This window comes from Rhinolophus sinicus, linkage group LG05 (assembly GCF_036562045.2).
Source record: "Rhinolophus sinicus isolate RSC01 linkage group LG05, ASM3656204v1, whole genome shotgun sequence".
Classification (NCBI taxonomy): Eukaryota; Metazoa; Chordata; class Mammalia; order Chiroptera; family Rhinolophidae; genus Rhinolophus; species Rhinolophus sinicus.
This window is the reverse complement of record NC_133755.1, coordinates 8,263,193-8,289,707: the sequence shown is the minus strand read 5'-3', so window position 1 is coordinate 8,289,707 and position 26,515 is coordinate 8,263,193. Positions and strand designations below refer to the sequence as shown.

General features: G+C 34.8%; 1 protein-coding gene across 1 annotated transcript in view; it reads left to right on the top strand.

The window, feature by feature from the left end:
• Positions 1-1,454: 1,454 nt before the first annotated feature.
• LOC141571503 (lysocardiolipin acyltransferase 1-like) overlaps positions 1,455-26,515 on the top strand; it is an 822,971-nt gene continuing 797,910 nt past the window's right edge. Inside the window, exon 1 of the mRNA XM_074331707.1 lies at positions 1,455-1,523. The gene's annotated coding sequence lies outside the window, so the exon portion shown is untranslated. The remainder of the gene's footprint in view (positions 1,524-26,515) is intronic.

The following is a 26,515-nucleotide window of genomic DNA, read 5'->3' as shown; positions in this document are numbered from 1 at the left end:
AAGGACACAGTTTAGAATTAAGGAGCAGCACTAAAACACATATTAGAGAGTCATGACAAGCTGACTTAAAACATTAAGCTTAAAAACAGGAATTATGTTAGTATCTTTGTAATTAGTGTTCACTGTCAGAGGAAATGACTGTTTTACCAGAAGGGAGTAAATGTGAGAAAAATACAAGAAAGCACTTAAAATTGTGAAGCATTGAAGTCAGTGCAACACAATGGATCTTACAGATACGGCAACATTTTTTGAATTGCTTAGTCAATGAATCAGGAAGCTGGTTGTATTAATTGCGTTGAAAAGGCCAATAGTCTCATTCTTTCCTGGACCCACACACCTTACATTTTTTTTATCACCACACCTGCAATCAAAATCCAATTTTGAATGTCACCAATTTCCTTCAATTACCAAATATATCAGCAATTCTTCATTTTATTAGAGCTATTAGCAGTTCTAAATTATCCCTCCTTGAAATATTTTTTCCGCTTTGCTTCTGGACACCCTTCTCATATCTTGTCTTAGGCATACGCTCATCTCTTTCCTTACATGTTCATCCAGTCTATTACATTTCAGTGGAACCTGTACTCTGATGATTGTCAGATTATACCTCTTCGACACCTTTTCCCTGAAATCTAGACTCCAAAGAGAACTGCCTAATCGACATTAACCTAATGTGTCCCAAACGGCACCTTGACCCTGAAACCCGCTTCTCTAATTCTACAACTGGCAACAGAGGTTAGTTGAGAATCCAGTCTTTTGGCAGCTCTGTTCAAAAACCTTGGAGATACTCTTGACTTCTCCTTTTTTTCTCACACTTTATATTCAATCCTTTAGCAGACTTGTTGTCTCTGAATTCGAAATAAATTCTGAATCTGACCAACTTTTACCACTCCATCTCTCTACTCATAGCTCAGCATATCTTCTGTGGTTTATTGCAGTAGCTCACAATTAATATCTCTCCTTCCTTAACCACATTTTTTTGTCGCAAAATCACCAAAGCAATTATTTTCAAATGTTATGTCCCACAATGTCACTACTCTACTCAAAACTCCAAGGGCACGACCTCTCAGTCAGAGTCAAGAGGTACCCTCTGTGACATGATCTCTTCCCACTGTTCATCTTGGGCTCCTGCCTCCACCACTCTAGGTCCCTAGTGAGGTCTCCAAAAATCAAGCTGTGTTCTGGAGACTTTGCATTTACTTTTCACTGTGCCTAAAACAACTTACCCCAGGTATTCGCGTGCCCTTTTACAGGATAATTGAGGCATTCATGTGATGCCTCAATTATCCTGTAGGTTTCAATAGTCCCTCATCTGTGAGATAATCCCTAACAATCCAGTACAACACTGTGCTCAGCCACATAATTCCTCCCCTTTTATTCATTTAATTCATTCTGTTTCATCAGTCTCTTACATGCAATGATTTTGCTGTTTATATTTTCTTTTTTCCCCTATTAGAATGGAAGTGCTATGAGAGCAGAAGCCAAGACTATCTTCAGTGCGTAGAACACCATCTGGCATCACGGTAGGCGTTTATTATATATTTCTTGAATGAATGGTTGAATATATGAATACATGTTTTCTATTTACGGTATAAGCCATGAGTCAGGAAATGCTTGCATTATATACAAGTAGATTCATGTCAATAACATTAGTAAGATTTACCGTTTGGCCTTTATATCAAATCACTTAATCTGTGTGCATTATGAAATTGCATTTATGTTTTTTCTGAACTGAAATTTTTGTTTTATTCTGTCTTGTATTTTGTTTAAGACATAGTAGTTATTTTAAATGATCACATGATGTTTTAATGTGGCTATTAGAGAATTTAACATGATATATACCCTACCTTTGTACTGCATAAGATTTTTATGAAATCCGTTTACTTGTATTATCTTTACATTTAACCTTACTTTATCTCCCCATCTTTCCTCTTTACTTCAATATCCCTAAATATTTATTCTTTATTTTATTACACTTGTATATGGCACCTAAACTTCAGAAAGAGGAAGAGGTACATACATTTCCATACATCAAAATATAATTTATAGACATTTACAGTAGCATTGTGAAATATGTGTGCATTATATTTCATTTGTAATTTGTAAACTGTTAAGATTATGTGAAATTTCAACTAATAGGATGTATCGTCTAAATATACATGGAACTTTTATTGTAAACCAAAGAGTTAATTCAGTAAACATGCATAGTGAATGAAGTGACTGTTTTGATATGTTCTGACTTTAAGTCAAACACAAAAGTTTTAATAGGACTCTACTGTCCACTTTTCACCCCCTATAAATAGTATTTTATTCTTAACAATACTATCATAAGTACCCGCCTATCTTTTGTTCCAGTATGAGAGCTTCTTCACGATGGGACTGTGTTTCATTCTTCGCTGTAACCAAAATATAGTTACAGCAGTGTTCTGTTGTCTAATATGCACTTTCAAATGAATGAATTTTTCACAGGAAAAATAAGTATTTTCCAGATTTTCTATTTTATTTTATAGCCTAATGATTAAATTGTTTAATTAAGTTATGATATTTATACAGTAGATCTCATGAATAAAAAAATGAAGTGATGGGATAGCTCATAAGTCAGAGAATTAAACATTGGCTGTAATTCTAAGTGTGACCCCGTTTTGGAAACAAACATCAGTCAGCTTCAGTTGTGTGATTTGGTTTTATGAATTGAGGTCTGAAGTTCTGATCAGTGAGATGTGACTTCTTAGAAAATCTTTATGAATGAGGAGATTGTGTGATTCTGTTCAGTGAAAAAGATGTACACGTGATGATATTATTTAGTAGACATTTGGAGAGAGATGTTTATATTTTATGGAAAGTAAACAAGGAAAAAAGGAAGGACTAAATTCAGTGGTTGTTTTTTGTTTGTTTGTTTGTTTTATTTTGGGGGAGGTGTTTTGGCCACCAATAAAGGACATCTCAACACACACAAATGATAATTTCAAAGAGTTAAGTTATATTCTTATGACATATATGGATAGATCTTTTTGAAAAACTATGTTGAAAGAACAAATGTCTTATTAGTCCAAGATGAAATCTGCATGTTTACTTTCCACATTGCTGGTAAATCATGTAAAAGCCTGTTAGAATTTCTAATGGAATGTATGCCAGATTAAAGGAATCTTCTGCCAATTTTTGTTCTTCCAATTTTATAGGAAGAAGAAAGAGAGGCATGGTGAAAATATGTAGATTTCTCACTTAGAAATGTTTCTTTTTTCTGTGCATATCTGTGATTGGAAATACAGAGATTCTATTTCATGATTTATTCATAGATTTTTGCCTCACACACTTTTGTACAGTATTACAATTGTTTTAATGAAAGTCTCAATTGTCTGCATGACGCGTCCAAAAAATAAGTGAATTTCATGGAGGGAGCAAAAATAAATAGGGTTCTAACCCATCATCATTTTCTAAGCTTGGATACTTAGGTGTACTTTCATCCATTGGTGAATGCTAAGCTGTAATTGTAATGTATTGTAGCAATATTAATGCTTTCTAAGGATAATGGTCTAGAGAATATCTTGCCTCTTAACCCCATGGGATTGATTCAATTCCTTTTGTCTCATGTTTCCCTATTATTCTTCTCTCTTTGCTTGATTAGAGCATCTATCTGCCATAGAAGCATGACCTCTAACCATTCATAGGAAACTTAGAGGACATTTAGTCAAATGCCGTATAGTAAGTGCGTGTTCTCTGTATGGAATTTTTGGAATTTCAGCTTGTCATAAGAGTTGTTGTTAACAAGAGTTATGTTAATGATGAGAATTCATTCTTTCATCCATTTGAACCAATAATTACTGAGCATCTCTGAACTTCCAGGTATTGAGTTAGGGCCTATGGAAGATAAAGAACTAAAAGAACTAAATTAGAGATGAACCCTGATAGCTCATTGGCTCCTTCCCATATATTTTGTAGATGTTTTTCTTCTAGTCCAAATAAAGTTTAAATTTTATAACTGTCTTTTTCTATCAATTATTAATGTTTCCACATAAAATCCTATAAATACAGTTATTAAAATGTATATATATACATACATATACTTTTTTTTACAAAATATATAAAGAGCCCTATAGAAGTTTAAAATCTCTATATGCATTTTTTATTTCTCCTTAATGGATAGACTTCTCTACCCTCATTATTAGATTAAATTGGACCTTTTATTTCTATGTCTGGGGATTTTTTTTCAGGCATTGGAAGAACAGGAATAGGGTGGCTTTGATTTCTGTTAATTCATAGTACTCTTTATAAGAAAAGCTCATTGTTTTAACTGGCATTCACACATCATTTTCATATGACAACTTTACACAAATGATTGGTTCTTATGTGTATAGTAGTATTCCTCTGAGACTTCCCAGTATTTTCAGCCCTGTGTCATTTAACCTAGATATAACCTTCTAAACCTTGCAGATCTATTAATTGCAGAGAGGGGAGAAACTGAAATAGAGGTGGGTTAGGTGAATTGCTGTAGGTTACACAGCAGGCAACATATTCAGGTGTAAAACAGTCTCAACTCCTACTAAGTACACTAGATAGTTAATTATCTGTTATGTAGAGGAAGTCTGAATTGGAATGCTGTTATCCATCAATACCTTTTGAAACTGGAAGACTAAGCTTTCTCTTTTTCAGAGAAAGTGTCTTCATTCTAACTCTAAATCTTTAGTATGAATCAGAGAAAAGTTCATCATGACAGTTTAATGAAATACCTATATGTCTAAGATTCATTCTTTTTAATTGGATACAGTCTTAAGAAAAAACAAAAAACAGAAAAACTCCCCTTTTCTCAAGTCAGGCTTCCCTTAAAATGTTTTTCCTTAAAATATTATCTCATATCATTACCAGGGGACTTATATTAAGGTTCAAGTTAACATTTTAATTCCAATTAAGATATTTTTTTCTTGGACTCATGGGCCATTTAGAATTGTGCTTTTTTATTTTTAAACATTGAAGTATAATCTAGAGTTTTTAGCATAATTTTATTATATTCAGTGAACGTGCTATGTATTATTTTCATTCTTTGAAATCTTTATGAATGCCCAGTTGTCTCCTTTGTTGAATGTATTATTCTTTCTACTTGAATTACCTTAGCAACATTTTTGAAAGTCAATAGACCATATATGTGTAGATTTATTCCTGCATTAATTTTCCAGTTCCATTGATCTATAATTCTTATGCTGATACTGTATAATTACAGTAAGTCTTAAAATCAAGTGCGTGAGTCCTCCAATTTTGTTCTCATCTTCAAAACTGTTTTGGCTCATGAGGACTTTGCTTATCCATACTGTTTTCCACAAGCCCTCTGGGATTTTGACTGAATGATATTGTATCTAAAGATAAGTTTGGGGTAATTGACCTCACTGTATTGAACCTTCTGATCCAAGGACTTAGTTTATTCCTAATTTTGTTTAACTGTATCAGCAATTATTTATTTTCATTGCATATAACGTGAACACATTTTATTTAATATATCCTTGTTTTACATTTTTTATGCTATTGATTGTATTTAAACATTTTTTAATTTCCTTTTTTTTTGCTAATAGAAACAAAATTGATTTTTTTTTTTAATAATTCACCTTTGTAATTACCTATTTGACTCCTGGGATGCTTAAAAATATAGTTTATTTTCCAAATATTTATGAATTTTTCAAATATTTTTGCAATACTGGTTTCTAGCTTAAGGCCATTTTTCAGAGAACATACCATGTGGTTTCAGTCCTTTTTAAATTTATCTTTTATAGTTCAGCATATATTAAAAATAAAGCAATTGAAAAAATTATGCTGATGAAAGAAAACATAATGATGAAGAGTTAGACTAAACAAAGAAGATATATAAACTCTTAAAATATATGCTCCAAAAACATGGCCTAAAATATGCAAAACAAATTAGAATGATAAATGAGGAACTATGCAATAATAGAGAAAATTTTAATACAGCTTTGTGTAACTGATGGAACAATGTACCACAAAGAGTTCTTCGTCTCTATTTAGCATAACTAGACTATTCCCATATTGTGTAAATTCAGCCTAAACCTTCCTTTTAGCCTTTGTCAACATATATCGACATCTATGTCTACAGCTATATCTATATCTATGTGTGTGTGTGTGAATTTTTAATTGAATTTATTTGCACAAGGGTACCTACACACGGTAATACCCAAGGTAGAAAGTTTTGTGATTAAATATATGGTATTTGACTTTGTATTTACCATCCTAGCAAACGCGTCAAGTAAATAACTACATGATGACAGATAAATTTAATCTAACATGTAGCACAGTTCTTTGGAGGCCTAGTAATTTTATTCTGTGAGGAAGATAGGTCTTCTCAGCAGGAAATCAGAAGCCTTCTCACTAAGAATTCCCCTGGGGCTCAATGATGCTACCGCTAGACCTGTTGGGATGACTTTATTCAGACAGAAATAGCTGGGCAAACTGCTTTTAGCTAAAGTTATATTGAGAGCATATGGGATATGTTTACTTATTAAGGACAAAAAAAGTTTCCACAAAGTACTGAGTTCTTGTTTATAAAGTGCCCTGTGGGTTAACATAGATGAAAAAAAAAATTTTTTTAACTAGCAAATTAACTAAATTCTGCTTCAAAGCTTTGATTCAAATGAGCATTTAATAAGCATTTTCTTTTCTTTTTTCAGTGACAACTCACTGTTTTATTTTTTTTCTAAATGAGATTAAGTGTTCATTTTAAAAGAATAAAAACTAAACCAACAAATAGGAAATCTCTTTTAATTTATTTTAAGATATTGTATAAACTATGTAAGATAAACTATATTGGAAACCAAAACAGTGTTTAAAAGTTAGTTATAACTGTCCTGTCCTATTATAGAAAATAATTGTGTTTTATAACTTTCTCATAATTGCAAGATTTAAAGAGCAAAGCAAGACGATTTAGTGTTTATTTTCATCAAATATTTCCACTGTGTGAAAAGAAAACTGAATTATACTGAATATCAAACTAAAATGTATATAGCCAGCCCCCATGCCTGGCAGAAATACATATGACATTCATGTAATTTTGTGACTATTAATTGAGGATCATTGTCCCCACTTAGCAGAATAAGACTGAAACATACAGAGAGCTGAAATAGTTCCACCTAAGTCTCAAAGATAGCAACTGATACAGCCAGGATTCAGATTTAGGCTTTACCAACTTTCTAAAACATTTCTTGCTCCAATTGCTACATTGCTTATTTCTACTGGGCATAAAGAAACAAGGAAATTAGCCCTTGAGTTATTTAGAGGTTAGAGATTTATACTTAGCTAAGCAGAGATCTCTCCCAAGAGCCTCTGAGTTCCACTTGGAAAATAATGAAGCTTCCAAATTGACAGATTAGTTTTCCATTAGAATGATAATTACCCATTATGGTAACTGCTGACCTTAAGGTACCTCTTAATGTTGATTAGCATATTATCGTTTCTTTATTATTATTATTTATATTCTAAGTAAGGCTGTTGCTCCATGTAAAGTCCAACATTTTGAAGACACACTATGGAGTTTACTCAGCTCTGCTATTTATTCCGTGAATTGGGCATGTTTGCATCTTCTCTGTGCCTCAGTTTCCAAAGTACAAATTAAATATTAGAATAGCACTCACCTTAAAGTGTTGTGATAGGAATTAATTAATTTATAAATGAAAAGCTCTTAGAGCAGTGTTTTAATATTGTAAGTCTTCATATTGGCTTCCATTATTATGTTTATAGAAATTAAGAACAAAAACGTAATTTAGTCAAATGGATTCCTTGATATCTTTCTAACTTTTTCCAAAAGGTGTAAGTAAATGCCATGAATATATTCATATTCAACCCGAGTTGTAAAGTTAAAAAGAAAAAAATATTCTAAATTCTCATAATAATATTCTGTTTCATTGTCAGAAATGTTTGGGAAAACAATCTCATTATTTAAAGTTTCATCTAGTGCAACAAATGTATCCATTATTCACACATTGTTGCTAAATTAGTTAATTGACCATGGCTTGTAATTAAATCTGAGGTGGATATTAATTATTCGTGCTGTAAATAAATTAATGCTCAGAGATTTTGCTTTAATTTTTGGAATACTTGATTAGTATTCCTTTACTCTGCAACTTACCCATTTTCATTTGTAACGGGCCATAATTTTTCACAGATAGGCACTATGAACCCATAAAAAGTTGGTGTGACTCATTTGAGTCTACCCTGCTTTGTCTTGAAAATCTTTTCAGTTGTTCTTTCTAAAGTTTCTAATTACATCTGATAGACTGGTGTAGTGTGTTATCTTTTAAGTGTGGCTTCAATATAATGGGCCTTTAGTTCCGCCAAATGCATCAAAATTTAAGCAGCAGCATTACCTTCGTGTGTCAACATTGTTTCCTTGTAAGATTATAAACAAATCTATCAATTGATGGCCAAATTACAACAACCAATGTGAGATTAAATGTAAGTAGTGTAATCTAGTGTAGATAGTAGGGAGCAATGGGCACAGATCATGGCTTCAAACACTTATTTACTTACAGTGTCATCCCTATTTCTATACAAGCCCTATGCATAAGTGCACACACACACACAAACACGCACAAGCACTATACTCTTATGGCACTATAGTCAAATTATGTAGAAGAGCTGGTTCTGTGCAATTCACTAAACATTTGTTGACCTCTTCTATGAGACCCTGACACTGCTCTGTTTTCAGAGTAGAAAGATCAGAATTCCTTTTTTTTCCCTGCCCAACCATCAGTTTACAAGGAAATTATTGAGAAAAAATGAAAGACATAAGAAAGCAATGGCTATGTGACATGTTCTGTGGTACACTAGAGGGAAGCTGTGGGTTTTCTGAAACACAACAGAAGTACTTACTTCTAAATGGTTGAGAGGGTGTTGTTGAAGATGTCGCTTGCATGTTCACTGTGTGGATGGGAACATGAGGAATGCTGTCAAGGCATTTCCGTGGCCATGGGATTCACAGAAGCAGCGCTGCCTGTGCTGAGTGGCTGGAGGGCTCACTAACCATCTTCAAGGTTCCAGGGGCTTAGCAACCAGCCTTCCTTTACTTCCTTCATCATGGGTTCCTTTAGTTCTTAATATATTTATAATGACTATTTTGAAGTCTTTGTCCTATTAAATTGAACCTCTAGTTGTTTTCACAAGCCATTCCTGTTGCTTGCTTTGAGAGAGAGAGAGAGAGAGAGAGAGAAACTTTCTTGTTTTTTACATGTGCCATAAATTGTTGTCAAATGCTGGATATTGTAGCAACTCTGGTACTCATCTAAGATGCTGAGTGTGTTCAAATTACATGCATATTTACATGTTTGCTGACGGCCTAGATTATTTTAGCGAAGTCTTCCCTCATTCCATTGCTGCCTTGTGAAGCCTCTGGTGATGCTTTCCAGAAGTCCCGTGCTGGCAGTGCCCACAAGTAACAAGGGGTGGAACTGGAGGGTAGGATCTTCTTTGGCCAGCTCTTTCCCTGCACACACCCAGCTCCTAAGCCCTACTAATTGCAGGGCGTTTGCTTTCCTGTTTTAAAAAGTGCTCTGCGCCATATTTTTTTTCCAAAAACCACGTTGGACCTTTGCAAAGATAGTTCTGGAGGCCACTCATTCAGATTTGTTCTGGTCCCCATGAGTTCTCCTCTCAGAATTTTCTTCCTCTGCTTCTCTCTGGCAAACTAGCCAACCTGACTTAAATATACGTCTTTAATAAACCTATTGATCTTCTCTCCCATTCTCCACTACCTGCACTGTTTTCGATGGCACTTTTAGGCTTCTACTTCTCCACACTGTTGCAAGTGAAGGTACTTCCTTTGTGGAAAGACAGAAGTCCATTTTTCCTGCAAGGCAAAATGTCTCTGTGTGACACCCCCACTCTAGGATCTGAGTATTCCCTGGGAGAAGCAGGAGTCCCAAGTCTCCTTAGTTTACTTCCCCAAGTGTGACACCATTGCCTCAGAAGCTGGCGCAAGGACAGTGGAGGCCCTAGAATTGTCACAGCCCCGTAACCAACGTAAAGCCTCTGCCCCATGAGTGGGGGCTGGGATAAAGAAGGTTTTCCCCAGCTTTCAGCCACTCTTGCCTGGAACTTAACCTCAGCAACAGGTAGCTGGGGGCAGAATGAGAACTATTTTCAACTGTCCCTCCTAGAAAGACAGCCCCCGCAAGTGGGACCTGTAGGAAGCTGAGGCCAAGTGTGTTTCACTGTACTGGTTTGAAATGGCATTTCCTTCTTGCTGAGTTGGGAGGGTGAGGGAGGAACTCCTTCTTGATTTAAATGTCACAGTCTCTCAATTTTCTTACTAAGTTTTAGTAAGAAAACTCTGAATATATGTTTCCTTACTTGGCATATGCCTTTAAGGCCATTCTCAGAGACTTTAATTGTTTTTAATGTTACCCAATTTGCTAGGGACAGCTCTGCACAGTTCCTCATGCTGTCACGCCAGAAGTGAGACTCCCCAGTGATCAGCACTTACATAGTTTACAACTTTTTATTCTGTGTCACATAGTACCCTCTTGAATACCTCATGCTTTGCTATACATAATATAGTTATTTAGCAAATAACATCTGTTTGATAGCCATTCATCTGGATTGATATACTTGAGGAGGGGACATTAGTTCAGATTCTATCTCTAGACTTGTCACTACCTAATTAATTGCTGCTATAGAGACTTGACTCTTTTGAACAGCTTTTAATTTAATCTGGCAAATGTAGATATTACCCAGCTTCTCAGGACTGCAGTAGAAATAAATGAAATAACATATGTGAGAGGGATTCGTAATATCAGTGTAAGATAAAATGTCAGGTGTTCAAATGTAATGGTGTTCAATTCTTCACATTTTTGCAGTAAGTATTTATTATATGTGACTCCAGGTAACTTACTTGAAATTATGTGAGCAAAATTACATAATTTCACTTGGATACTATTTCTGTGCTTCTTGATGGTGACATATTTAAGACAGCTAGAATTAAAATAAAGATAATTCACAGGAATGGGGCCAAAATAGAGATGATTCTAGAACCCATGTGTAGGAAGAGTTCTAGAACGGAAAATTTTCAAATTTTTAAAAACAGACATGCAGTCTTTTCCCCCAGAAGGCAGAATTGAGGGTTGGTGCTTGGATAACAATTTAAATTCAATGTCATAACTTTCCAATGATTAACACATCACAGTAATGAAAAGGTATTGAATGTTGTATTGTTAGTGGTATTGAAACAGACGCTGGACAGTCTTGGCAGGAATGCTGTATAAGGGACTCCTGAAATTTAGATTTCTGTCAATATGCATATTAGTATTAAAAACAGCCTGAGGAGAAACTTTGCACTAAATGGGTGATTTGAAAATTGTCTTCAGAGAAACCAAAAATCATATGAAGTTGACTCAGAGGGGAAAGCTAACATGGGCATGACCTCTTGGAATGCCATGTATTTTCACTCAATTTAAAATATTTATTTTTAATATTGGAAAATAATATAGGACTCCTTGGAGGGAAAAAATACGTCATTTAAAAACATTTTGTAAAACAATGTTTACAGCTTAAGTTTGTAAGCCACTGGCCTGGATGAACTCTCAAGACTCTTCGACCTTTAAATTTACTATTCAATGATGCTTTGGATTAGAAAGTGGGTGAATAGCAGAGCAGGTTTTCAAACTTAGCTAGTCTGTCCTTTCTGGAATTTTTCTCTACTTAGTCAAAGTTTTACCTGACTCCTTTCCAACTCCTTTTTTTTTTTTACCTGACTCCTTTCCAACATCTGTCTAGTTCTTTAGATGCTTTTTGCATCCTCTCAAGGGCAGAGTCTCCCAGGAAGAAATAGCTCTTCACTGAGGAGGATGTCTGGGGTATTGTTATAAAAAGACTTCATTCTGAAATCTTCATCACCAAAAGAGAAGAGATTTTAACCCATTTCACCTTTTCTAGCAGAAGGACGCAAAAGCTAGATGCAATGCACATTTATTCTGTGATTCTTTTCAGTGCTTCCTAGGCTGACAGCTGTGTAGAATGAAATAAGGGGTGCTTTTGGCCAGCTAGAAATACAAAGGCCATAAAGAAACGGTACACACTGCTCGCATCTCCCATAAAACAGGACCATTTTTATTACTTTTGATTTATAATAGAAATGACAATTGCTTATATTTCTTCATGAGTTTATAGAATCAAATGCAGAGCATAAAACTCCCTGAACAATACAGGACTCTACCAATTAAGTTTAAAATGGAATACTTTTCCTGAGTCTAAGAACTTCAAAAAAAACTCCTGACGGGTGTTTCTCTCTCTCTCTCTCTCCTCTTTTTCTCTCTCATGGACACATATACACACAAACTTATAAAAAATTTACCAAATTAATAACCATAGCTGAAAATTCATTATGTCATTATCTCTGTAATATAAATTTTACATCTAAAATGATTTCTCATGAAGGTAAATTAAAATATTTCAAGAGTTTTTCTGGCTCTTTAAAACATTTTTGGAGTACTTTGTCACATACCTTAATTTTAATATAATGTCACAGGATAATATTTCTTTTCTTTCTTTTTTCCTTTGCATTCTTATGAAGATAAGTGGAATACAGGCATGCATGCATTTTTACATGCAATTTGATGGCGTACACAAAATATATCCGGGAATCTCAGGTCAAAGAGTCCCTTTTTTAAAGAAGATAAAAGGAAAGGAGTAAATGCGTACCTAGCACAGCCTTAACACCCTATGCTACTTCATATGTAGCCTCACACAGAAGCTCAAATATACTTTTGAAGTGAGAACTTTGACACTTAATGGGATAATTCATCCAGTCACACAGTGAGCACTTGGTCCAGCTGGAATTTAGTTGATCTCTTCTCTGTTTACCTTTTTCCATTTTATCATCTCCAGTGTTAATCAAGAAATAATAAATGATTGGTTCATAAATCATGCTTCTCCATGAGTCAGTAAATGCCATGATAAAGCATCCTGCCACAACAACTAGTAGTTGGATGAATTTGGTAGCTTTGAATTCTCTGTGCCTCATCATGCTCATCTGTGAAATGGAGCTATGCACAGGTATTGTCCCATGTACTCTTACAAGGAACGAATGATTTAATCCAGGTACAGTGCTTAGAACCCAGAATGCTTGTACAACAGTGACTGTTTCATAGTACGGAACGTGGAAGTCTCCCAGCATAGTCTCATGCTCCTTATTATGTCTCTGATTCTGATGCTTTGGTTCTTTTACCTCTTACTCTGTGATTATGTGTCTGGTACTTTTTTTTCCCCAGAAATTACTTTTTTTTTCTCTTTTACATAACTTCGTTCCAGTGTTTCTGTAAAAGGACAATTCAAATATGTTAGCAAATAAGGTTAAAATGAGCCAAGGGAAATTGAGTGTATTAGCCTATTTTCCTGTTACTGAAGACTTAATTCTCCTGCTAGACAAAGCGTAGCCTTCCCGCAGCTCCCAGGGTACTCGTATGTGGCCCCGGTGCATCCATGGTAAATTCGGTTAGTGGTCCCTGACTCATTTATGTAGAATTTAAGTATTTTCTGGTGCCATACTTGTAAACCAAGGTTTTAAAAACCGATTACCTTCTATCAGTTTTGTCATACATTTAGAGCCTATGTTTATTGCCCAGCTCTCACTCCTGAGCTATAGATCTGTGCATTTACCTCTGTTAGATTATCTTCTGGATTCCAGGAGGCAGCTCAAAATCAGTATGATCTGAGTTTCTTCTTCATTCCTCCAAAATCCATCTGCGCACTATATAAACTTGATCTCCATTCGAAGATTTGCCATATGTCTAGGCACACTGGCAGAAAAGTCTCAGCCATCCTGATTCTTCTGTAGTTTCCAAATTGAAAAAAAAAAAAAAAAAAAAAAGTTGAATATTGCAGTGGCCTTCCGAATAATCTCTGCAACACTAGTCTTTCTCTTTCTCAACCTCAAACTCTACATTGCTACCATCATGACATTTCTGATGGGCAAATCTGGACAAGCCTTCTAAGTAGCTATCCCTTCCAATAGCCATCCTTTCTAAAGGGCTTTCAATGAATACTCGCATTTCCTCCCCATTAGAAAAGTAACAAACTCATTAACATGGCACTTAAAGTTCTTCATGATCTGACATCTGTCCTGTAACCTCATTTCCCTCTCTGTTCCCTCCTCCTTCTCACTAAAACATGGCCAATACTCCAGCATGTAGAAATACTGCAGTTTCTAAAGCACACCATCATGCACTTTTAGCCTAAGGAGCAGTTTCCTTTGGCTAAAATATCTGGGTTCCATTTCTCTTCATGGTTAGTTTCTTCTGATCATTTAAGGCTGGTTCAGTTGCACCTTTCAGTGAAACCTCTTGACAGCTTTGGCAAGAAGCACAGAACCTGTGAATACCTTGCACATACTCTATAGTAACGTGTGTGCCTTGAGTTCCCTATTTCTAGTTAGCAGTGGTAATGCTGTTAACCACAAAGTGTGATTAGAAGGATTAAAGGACGTGCAATGGCTATTTTTACATGTTACCTTGTCTAAGCTGTAGTGCCCAGTTTCTTAGTCAAACACCAGTCTAGACATTGCTGTGAAGACATTTTTTTAGATGTGAAAACATTTAAATTGCTAGACTTGAGTAAAGCAGATTCCTTCCACAATGTGACCCATTCACTTTCTGCCCCCAGGGGCAGTACATCCCTGGAGTAGGTAAAGAAAAAGAGGGCAGGTGACGTGTTCTAGTCTCCAGTTGCCTGTAGTTGCAGTTAAATAGATTAATACTATTTGCTTGGAGGAAGAGGCTTTATCTAGTAAATGCCCTCAGCAGGACACCCCTGTCTAAAGGAGGACAAATTGTGAATGAACTCAGAACCGATGAGGCAGGGCTCCCTGGAGAAAGTGATGTTAGGTGATGCAGCTCTCTGGGGGATGAAGCAAAGATGTTTCAGAGCTTAAAGGCTCTTCCTTGCGTTAGGTAATACCTTTAAATCCTCGCTTGGAGATCCTGTCTACATTCCGGACCAGACAGTGCAGGTCTGATACAGGAAGACAGAGCTGCCTTGATGTCTCAGGCCTCTCTCTGTTTTCTCTGAGCCTCTTTATTGCTCATGTCCTTGGTATAATTGGGAAAATTTGATACTATTAGGTTGGTGCAAACATAATTGTGATTTAAAAGGTTAAAAATTGCAAAAACCGCAATTATATTTGTACCAACCTAATAAATATGATCTCTGAAGAGAAACTCATAGACACAGACAATAGTTTAGTGGTTACCAGAGAGTAAGGGGTGTGGGGGTGGGAGATGAGGGTAAGGGGGATCAAATATATGGTGATGGAAGAACTGACTCTGGGTGGTGAACACACAATGGGATTTATAGATGATGTAATACAGAATTGTACACCTGAAAGCTATGTAATTTTACTAACAATTGTCACCCCAATAAATTAAAATATATATATATATATATATATATATATATATATATATATATATATATATATATATATATATGATCTCTGATGTGTCTGAGCCTGGCTTGACAGTCTTGTCATTTGTGTTAGCTCAGATAGCAATGGATATTTTGAGCATTTTGGTTTACCAGTTAAAGAGGTAAGTTGGCGATGGGAAAAGGGACGATATTTAATGTTCTCCAATGACCATCGATTATAAACAGTGGTGCCTAGAGTGGTAAAAGAAGTCAAGAAACAACCTGGTAATGTTTGACCGCCTCATTCCCTGCCTTCTTGTACAGACATCATTTTATGTATCAAAAAGGAGAGATGACATGTAGTAACACATAATCTCTTCAAAATCTCTTTCTCGTGAGATTAACACTGTAGACATCTGTGGTGATGATACTCTTATTTTTAAAAACCTGCCTATCCCCAGTGGAACTTTATATCCTACATTCCAGGAACCGCTACTATGGTAATCCTGAGGAAGAAATTATCTTAGGAACCCAAGGCAATGCCCCTGAGACTCATGTCAATCAATGTGAACAATTTGAACAATTTGGTGCCTGTTTCTAAATTAGCCAGATAACATGTGCTCATGATCACTTCATTTCATAATAAGTCTGCCGAGATGCCATAAAACAGTCCATCAGGAAATCTCACAAGTTTTCTCTGAGTGCTAATGAGACTTATAAACTTCCCACAGTTACAAAGGGAAGAAGGGCAGTTCCAGGTCATGAGTTGTGTGATCCATTAATATGTGCCATCTCCATGGTGGCGAGTCCATCCCAAGTAACACTTTTCTTTCACATTACATTTATTTGTATTTTTATTGTGGTGGAACACTTAACGTGCGATTTACCCTCCTAATAAAATTTAGGCATGCAATACAGTATTTTAACTAAGGCACAATGGTGTACCGCCGATTTCTAGAGCCTACTCACCTTGATAACTGACACTTTATACTCATTATCACCAGCTCCCATTTCTCCTCTCTCCCTGCCCCATTCTACTCTGTTTCTATGAGTTCGATTATTTTAGATACCTCATTGAAGTGGAATCACTTATCTTCTTGTGACTGGTTTATTTCACTTAGTTTAACATTCTCCAGGTTAATCTGTATACTCAAAATGGCCCGATTTCCTTATTTTTAAGGTTGAATAATATTTTATTGTAGGCATGTTCCACATTTTTGTTAACTCTCTATTCCCCTTTCTCTCTAGTCCCTGGCAATCACCATTCTACTTCTGTCTCTATGATGTTGACTACTCTAAGTATAAATGGAATCATACAGTATTAGTGTTTTCATGACTGGCTTATTTCACTTAGAATAATGTCCTCAAACTTTATCCATGTTGTAGTGTGTGTCAGAATTTCTTTACTTTTTAAGGCTGAATAATTTCCCATTGTATGTATATACTACATTTTGCTTATCCATTCATCCATTGATGGGCACTTGGGTTGTTTCCACATTTTAGCTATTGTGAATAACGCTGCTACCAATGTGGGTGTACAAATATCTCTTCAAGACCCTGCTATAAATTGTTTTGGGTATGTTCCAAATAGTGGAGTTTCTGGATCATGATAATTCTATTCTTAATTTTTTTGGGGGAATTGCCATGTTGTGTCTCACAACAGCTATACCATTTTATATTCCAAAAACAGTGCACAAGGGTTCCAATTTCTCCACATCCTCACACGAACAATTGTTATTTTCTTTCTTTTTTGTTTTGTTTTGCTTTGTTTTATTTTTTAATGGTAGCCATCCTAATGGGTGTGAAGTCTATCTCATTGCAGGTTGGATTTGCATTTTCCTAATGATTCACTAATCATCGTTAAACTTGATGTTGAGCATGTCTTCATTATATTTGCATATCTTCTTTCAAGAAATGTCTATTCAAGTCCTTTGCCCACTTTTTAATTGGATTCTTTTGTTGTTGTATTTTAGGAATTCTCTTTGCCCATTTTTCATAGGGTTTGTGTTTTGCTATTGAGTTGTAAGAATTCCTTACATATTTTGGATATAACCTCTTCTCAGATATATGGTTTGCAAATATTTTCTCCCATTCTGTAGGTTGCCTTTTTAGTCCATTATTTATTTCCTCTGCTATGCAGAAGCTGTTTAGTTTGATGTAGTTTCACTTGACTGTTTTTGCTTTTATCACTTGTGCTTTTGGTATCATACCTAAGAAATAATGTCAAGAAGTTTTCTCCTATAATTTTATACTTTAAGTTCTTAGGTTTAATCTTTAATCCAGGTTGAGTTGATTTTTGTATATAGTATGAGATAAGGGTCCAATGTAATTGTTTTTTGCATGTGTATATCCAATTTTACCAGCAGTGTTTATTGAAGAGACTATCTATTCCCCATTGTGCATTCTTGGCACTCTTGTTGAAGATCAGTTAGTTGGCTGTAATTGATGGGTTTATTTAAGGGCTCTGTGTTCTGTTCCATTGGTTTATATGTCTCTATGTGCCAGTAACATACTGTTTTAACTGCAGTAGCTTTGTAATATATTTTAAACTCAGGAAGTGTGGTACCTCCAGCACTGTTATTTTCCAAGACTGATTTTAATATTTGAGGTCTTTTGTGGTTCCATATGAATTTTATGTTTTTTTCTATTTATATAAAAATGTTATTGGGATTTTGATAGGGCTTGCATTGAATCTATAGATTGTTTCATGTAGTATGAACATTTTAACAATATTACATCTACCAATCCATGAACACAGGTGTCTTTCCATTTATTTCTGTCTTCTTCAACATTTTTATCAATATTTTATAGTTTTCTGTGTATGGATTGCTCACTTTCTTGGTTAAATTTGTTCTCTTTGGTGCTATTGTATAGGAGATTATTTCCTTTTTGGATAATTCATTGTTAGTGTATAGAAATGCAATTGATTTTTGTGTGTTGATTTTATATCCCACAACTTTACTGATTGTGTCTGTTCCTTGACATTTTAAGTGTTCCCCATTGGCGTACATGCCTGCCATAACATATAATAGAAAAAAATGACTGAAGAAAGTACCTTTTCTTTTTTTTCTTTCTTTCTTTTTTTCTTTTTTCTTTTTTTTTTTTTTTAAATGAGGATTAATAAGAAGCTTAACTGGCCATGCCAAACCAGAAGGTCAGTAAAGTACTAGGGATAATTTAAAAGTCGTGGCCTGAGAGTTTGCAGACTTGACCTCTCAACCTGACTTTGAAACTTACTAGGTATTTACACATGAGGAAGTCAATAACTTTTCTGAGCTTGACATCCTACTTCCAAAGTATAAGGTCAGTGAACTAGATGTTGTGCAAATTTACTTAGGTCTTATTTATTTTGACCCAATTCATCTTGAACTCTAGGATTTCTGAACATACTCGCTGTTTTCTATTCATTGCGGAGAATCAGAGATTGAAATTCCTAAATAGGATATCTAATTCTAATTTCATTCAAATGTTCTCAAGCATCTCAGTCCAAGTGCCCAAAAGGTCAAAGGAAAGGCCTCAGGGACGTGAAGACTATTTTTTGCAGCAGCAAGTAAGAATTTGCTTGGACGTCCTGGTCTTAAAGTTAAACATTGATTGAATGTGCTTATCTGTCCTGTGATTTATCCCATTATTTTGTATAAAATCATATGCTTCCCCCTGTGCTCTGATTCTTTAAGTAAAAATGATGTTCTGACTGTGCTACTCATTAGGACATCCACTAAGCCACGGGGCTATCTAAATTGACATATAAAATAATTACAATTAAACACATTGAAAAATTCAGCTTTTTAGGTAGACTAGCCACATTTCAAATGCTCAATAGACACATCTGGCCAGTGGATACTATATTGGGCATGCAGATAGTGAACCTATCCATCATCACACAAGGAGCTACCAGATAGCACTATTTTAGAAAACAACCAGTGGTTTCTAGTTGCCCAGGAATTCTTCTGAGAACTTTCCGAAATACGGGGACCTAGTTTGAGAATTACAGCTCAGTGGATTTTGAAGAATGTGAACTTCTGTTATAGGAAAAATAAAGTGCCAACTGCAAGTCAGAATAATAGGATTCATATCAAGTTCTGTAACGTATCAGGTGAGATATAGGACTTTAGGCAATTCACTTATATTATGAATGTGTCTAGACACAGTTGCCTTATCTGTTTTATGTTAACAAAAATAAATGCATTTCCTATATCATAGGATTGTTCTGAGGATGAAATGAAATAACGTACAAAGACAAGCATTGTATCTCATTGATATTTATGTACTCCGAATTTAGCACGATGTCGAGCTTATCTTGGTATTCAAAGCATATTTAATAACTGATGGACTGGGTGATGGATATGCATTCAGTTGTATAATCATTGGTATGGACAATTTGAAAAAAACCTGCTTATGAAATGTTATGAATACAGTTTTGGTTTTTAAGAAAAAATATTTTCACTGTATTAAAATTCATTCTCAGAGACTTATTTGTAAACTTAATGTGTTGGAGAAAAAGGATTAGCAGATAAGTATAAATAACTCTAAAAGTTGTGGAATTCATACCAAATGTAGTTTAAAAGTTTTGGGCAATATTTGCATTTGTTCTAAGGTTAAAAAGATGACTATAATTTTTTCTCACAACTAAATCATCTCTGAATGTTGTCCATTTCCAATACTTTTTTCTTTTATGACAACCTATCCTTTAGAGTGAGACATTGTTATTACAATAGAATTCTGACCTGGGTTTTGTTATTAAGTGTTTGCTTGAACTTTGACAAATACTTCCCTTGCAATTTTCATCTTCTCTATAAAGTGAAAGATTTTGGCTGTGTGATCACTTGAGTTACTTTTGTTTTCAGTTTTATGATTTAGTGTATAACACTGTATTCATATGATGGTCCTTCATTTTTTAAAGAACATGTTTATTCATCATGTTTCCTAAGCGTGTATGCACATGTGTGCAAGTATGTATACATCACTCAGTTGCAGAAAGAACACACATGGCTTTGGAGCCACACCTGTTAGGTATCAGGTCATAGCTGTAACTATTCTTAGGTATGTGACTTTTGTCAACTATTGTATGTGCATTAGGGAATCCTAGTTTCTTCCTCTGTAAGATGGGAAGTGTTTTATACACATTTTGATGCTTTGCCATGGGTGAAAAAGGTGAAGGGGATTAAGAAGGACAAATTGCCAGTTATAAAAATAGTCATCAGCATGTAAACTACAGCACAGGGAATATAGTCAATAATATTGTAATAACTGTGTATGGGCACTAGACTTATCGGGGTGATCACTTTGTAAGTTATATGAATGTCTAATCACTATGTTGTACATCTGAACCTAAGATAATATTGTATGTCAACCCTAATTGAAAAATAAGAAACAAAAAAATAATATCAAGAATATATACATTATCTACTTTTGTTTTTGCACTTAATATTCAAGATTAGGTCTTAGTCAAAAAGTAATTTACTGTGTGTGCCTGCCCTCTCTCTTTAAACTTTCTATGGCCTAATGGTTGACAATTCAGTTAGTATATATTTGTTATAATTCTAAACTGGTAAGTAATTTAGACTAACATGAGGGAATTGCTAAGGTATCACTGTAAAGAAGACCAGGCAATAATAAAACTAATTAAGCTTAAGTAAAATGATAGTTGTAATTCTAGAAATATTTCATTTACATTTCTTGATTTTTCTACAATTCCATTCTTGGTTTTGTTAGTCATTTAGACTATCAAAAGATTTCTTCACTTTTATTTTATGTAATTGCTTTTGACTCCATATTTGTCTTTCTAGGAATTTGTTGATGAAATTTGCAGAAATTTAGATCTAACAATTAGTAGAAGATACAAACACGTGAAAAATATCAGTCTCACAAAACACACATGAAAGAAGCTATGTGATACACTCCTGCCCCAAGTGCATCATGAATGAATGGGTTTTAATTTTATTTTTAATGCTAGTGAATGATGGAAAATGTTATATGATTTTGGCTGGTGAAAATTAAATCACTTTTATTTGTTAAATAGTATTTTGACAAAAGTATGTCAATAATCAATGATATTTGGTATTTCTTGTTATTGAATTAATAATTTCAACTATGTACTTTGATCAAGGAAATAATCAGAAGTATTTCAATGTTTATGCACATGGACACAAAGAGGTATTTATTTCTATTCACTTATTTAAGTATATTTTAAGTTTTAATTTTCTTTTTCTCTCTCTTATCGTGTTTTACATGTTTTCTACATGAAATATTATAGGACTTGACCTTGCATGGATCCCTTACCTATAGAAAAATTTTCTATTGCTGCATGTAACAAGATGTGGATCACTGTCACTTCATGTCCATGCTCAGCAGTTGAGAAATACATTTTGTGACATTCAGTTTAAGCAAATCTGTTTCAGATATTCAATAAGCTGCATATTTATTGATAGTAAAATATTTCCAACATTTAATGTACATAGCTGTATGTTTGCATTATGCATTCTAACAAGTGCAATATTACCTTTCAGGGAGTGAAAATTGGTTTTGGGGTAAAAATAATACATATATATGTATATATACATATATATGTATATATATATATATATATATATATATATATATATATATATATATATATATATATATATAAAATAACATAAGCAAATAAGTGGTGTATCTATGATATTAAAATTCTATCAGGTGGGGCCGTCCCGGTGGCTCAGGCAGTTGGAGCTCCATGCTCCTAACTCCGAAGGCTGCCAGTTCGATTCCCACATGGGCCAGTGGGCTCTCAACCACAAAGTTGCCAGTTCAACTCCTCGAGTCCCACAAGGGATGGTGGACAGTGCCCCCTGCAACTAAAATTGAACACGGCACCTTGAGCTGAGCTGCCGCTGAGCTCCTGGATGGCTCAGTTGACTGGCAGCACATCCTCTGAACCACAAAGTTGCCAGTTTGACTCCCACAAGGGATGGTGGGCTGTGCCCCCTGCAACTAGCAACGGCAACTGGACCTGGAGCTGAGCTGCACCCTCCACAACTAAGACTGAAAGGACAACAACTTGGAAGAAAAGTCCTGGAATTACACACTGTTCCCCAATAAAGTCCTGTTCCCTTTCCCCAATAAACAAAATATTTAAAAAAAAATCTATCAGGCAACCATTTGGATAATTTTGTTTAAAAAGGCTTCTTAAAGGGGAAATAATGAGTGACAAAAAAGGGTTGAAAACCACTGGTTTACAATATAACGCTAAGTACCAAAATTAGGACATGAAACCCTGTACATGTTTGTGTATTATATATGTTCAAATGTATACATATAACACACATTCTCACATAGAGAATGAAACCAAAAGCACACTGGAATCAAATGTATGTATGTATAGATATATATGTATAGCTACATCTACACATATGTGTAATGATGAGACATTTCATTTATTATCAACATCTCATTTATTTTTTATAATTTTTATAATTTATAAGAAACATGATTTATTTTAAATCATTATTTTAAAAACCTGTAACTACCATAGGATATATTTGAGCCCGGTGCCACACAACATAGGGAATTGACTGTTGTATGCAGACTTGGAACAGTTGGAGATTAGTGTGTGACTAAGAGGGAAAATCGTATATAAAGAGTACCTGACAATACAGAGTCTTTTTACGAGCCAAAGGGAAGAATTGAACAATAGTAGTCTATGTTTTAGAAGGAAAATGGCACTGTTCATCTATGTGCTAAGAGAAACAACCAAGGAAGAGGTAGAACTTGAATTTGGCATTGAAAGATAAATCTATCAATGGGATTAGGTTTAGTTTATTTATCCAGATAGGTAGGGAAAGTGGATTAAACAAGATGGAAATTTAATTCTCTCGCTCATGTAAAATCAGTCTAGTCACAGGCAGTCCAAGGTCAACATGTGGCCCCATTGTTTTCAGGACACTAGCTTCCTTCTATCTTGCTAATCCCCTGCCCCCAGGCTTAGCTTCTGTCCTCAAGGTGACCTCATAGGGTACAAGTGATGCTGAAAATCTAGCTTTTATATTCAAATCCCAGGAATCAGAAGGGAGAGAAGAAACGAAGAACATCTTATTCTCTCCTTGCAAAAAGCCCTTTTGAAAGACCCACAAAATCCTTCTACATATAACTTACTGGATGACACTCAGTCATATTGTGGCCATATCTACTTCCCAGTAGGGCAGACAAAAGCATTCATTATTCTAGGAGGCAAAGCTCTTTCCTAAAATTTGGGTAGTTGTTACTAAGGAAATAAAAATAAAATAAATATTTATTAAGCAACTGGCTGTTTCTGCTACAGTCCCTCTTTTGACAACCTGAAGCTGTCTACATGTCTTTCTTCTCATATACGGAACACTTCCATGCCTTCCTAAGAAAGTATCCCTGTGGTCTCGTACAACTAATACATCCATTTGAGGTCCATAGTCTCTGTGTGAGATTCATTTCTTCCTTAGGCTCAGAAATGTCACTCAGCATTATATGAACGGGAAACAATCTTTGCCCCATAAAGACCAGTGGAGACAGCACAGAACAACTTAATAACAATTGCTATTCTTCAGACAAGGAGACAATTACATCACTGTGAGAAGTGATGCATAAGAAAGTGCTGAGTGCTATGGGAATATAGAACAAGAGGCAATTATTTGGGACTGGGAAAATCTGAAATGCTTTACAGGGAATAAAAAATTATCTGGCTCCCAATGAAAGGATATTCCTTAACTGATAAAAATTGTAACTAGAATGATAATTGTAATATTTAATATTAGTGATAATAGTAATGAAATTATTAACTAACATTTGCTCTGTGTTTCCTATACTTCCAACATCCATCTTATTTCTCTACATGTTAACCTATTTATTTATTGTAACAATCATACAGTCCAAAACGTTTATCCCCATTTTAGAGAGATGTTGAGTATCAGACTTACGTTCACCCAGCTAGTAAGTGGCAAGGCTGTGATCTGAAGCCACTCAATTGGGTGCTGTGCTCTTAACTACTACAACACACTTCTTATTTTGTTAGTGACATAACAGAGGGAACGCTCAACAAAAGTTTTTGAGGCATTGCAAAAATGTAATAGAAGCTAGCAGGCGGTTTTAATTTATGCTATGGCACAGGAGTGATTTTCAAACCATTTGTGTGTGAGTCGATGTTTCTATTATACGATGTGTATGTTTTACTGTTGTTATAAACCAATTTTAGAAACTGTGTTCTAATACTGATGAGATGATTGTAATATTTAGATCCATACTTAATTTTACAGCTATAATATAGAAATCACCACATATTTGAGCCATTCATACGTATCAATTCTAAAAGACAATGTGCATTAGATGGAGATTGGCTAGACATGGGAACAGCACCATATTTATGTGTCTGAAGCAAAAGCTGGTGTAGACAGAAAATGAGAAATGGAATGCTTAAACTACGCTAACTGTCTGCATCCTCTGTATTTGCCAGGCTATGTTCAAGGTTCGAATACCAATTTATTAAGGAAAGATATGAAACAACAATTTAGGAATGCTATGTACATTTTTTAAAATGTTGCTTTGCTTGTAAGAATGTAAATGCAAACAAAATGAGGCTTTGACGTTCACCATACTTAACAGATGACATTTACATTTGTATTGTTTGGCCTACAGTAGACAATGAATACTTTTTAGTTAAATGTAAATCCTGCATTGTGTTAGCTCTAGAAGAGTATACACTATCTTGAACATCACTGTCCAGTAGAACTTTCTGTGATGCTGGAAATGTCCTGTATCTGTTGTCTAATATGGTAGCCACTTGTCACATGTGACTATTAAGCACTTATGGCCAGGGCAAATGAAGAACTGCATTTAAAAACCATTTCTTTAGTTAATTTAAATTTAAATAGCTATCTATGGCTAGTGGCTGCCATAGGCACAACACAGTCCAGAAAGAGAAAACTCAAATAAACTGTACACCTCAAAATGGTACACAGGAAAATATGATTTAATACCCTTGGGCATGCTGGTTCCGGAGTAATCAGATAGGACCACGGAAGTGATTATGATTGAATTAGTTTATCAAATATTTATTAACCACCAACGTTTATTTTCCAATGTGGTACAGATACATATGTGAATTTAAAAAATTTGAAATGTGTTTTTAATGGAGAAAAGGAGATGCAATTCATACAATGTACAACTTAATATATAATGTAAGGTATGTGAGTGGTAGATACCTTGATGAAGGAGGTGAGAAAGTAAGGCTTACAGATCTCGGGGGAAAAGTATTCTAGACAGAAGCCACGCAAGTGGAAAACTCCTACCTGGGAACTTACGTGCACTGGCCTGAGATGTCAAAGGATCTTATCAGTTTAGTTATCATTTCAGAAAAGCAGCTTTGGGGCTGGTTAAATTTTGAAATCTGTCTTTATTCTATTTGTTGACCCGTCTTACCTTGTTATTTATTTCCTGTCTTTTCTCACCTTGAGTTTACTTACCTTGGGTTCACTTTTCTCTTATTTCTTCACTTTATAAAATGTGAAAACAGAGTCCACTGGTTTTAAACTTATGTTCTCTTCTAATAATGTAAAGCTATGTTTCTTTCTATGCACTGTTTTAGCTGCATTCCACAGATATTTTTGTGTTCCATTATTGTTATCACTGAGTTAGAAATATTTCTAATAACTCTTGCTATATTTTTGATTCATAACTTATTTACAATGTGTTTAATTTTAAAATAATAGGTTGGTGTAAAAGTAATTGCGGTTTTTGCAATTAGTTTTAACCTTTTAAATAGCAATTACTTTTGCACTAACCTCATATTTGGAATGGTCCTAGATTGCTTATTTCAGTCAACTTATAATTTAGTTCCACTGTGGTCAGACAATATATGCTCTATATTTTAATCTTTGTAAATGCGTTGGCATTTTTTCCTGGCTTAATAAATGGTCTGTCTTGGCAAATGTACCACAAGCAGTTGAAAAGAATGTCTATTTTGCTGTTGCTGGGTGTAATCTACATATAATCAGTTAGATCAAGGAGATTGAGAGCGTTGTCCAAAATGATTTTGTTTTGGTCTGGTTGTTTAAACAGTTTCTTAGAGAAGTGTGTTAAAACCTCTTCCTCCAATTGTGGGGTTTTTATTCCACCCGTT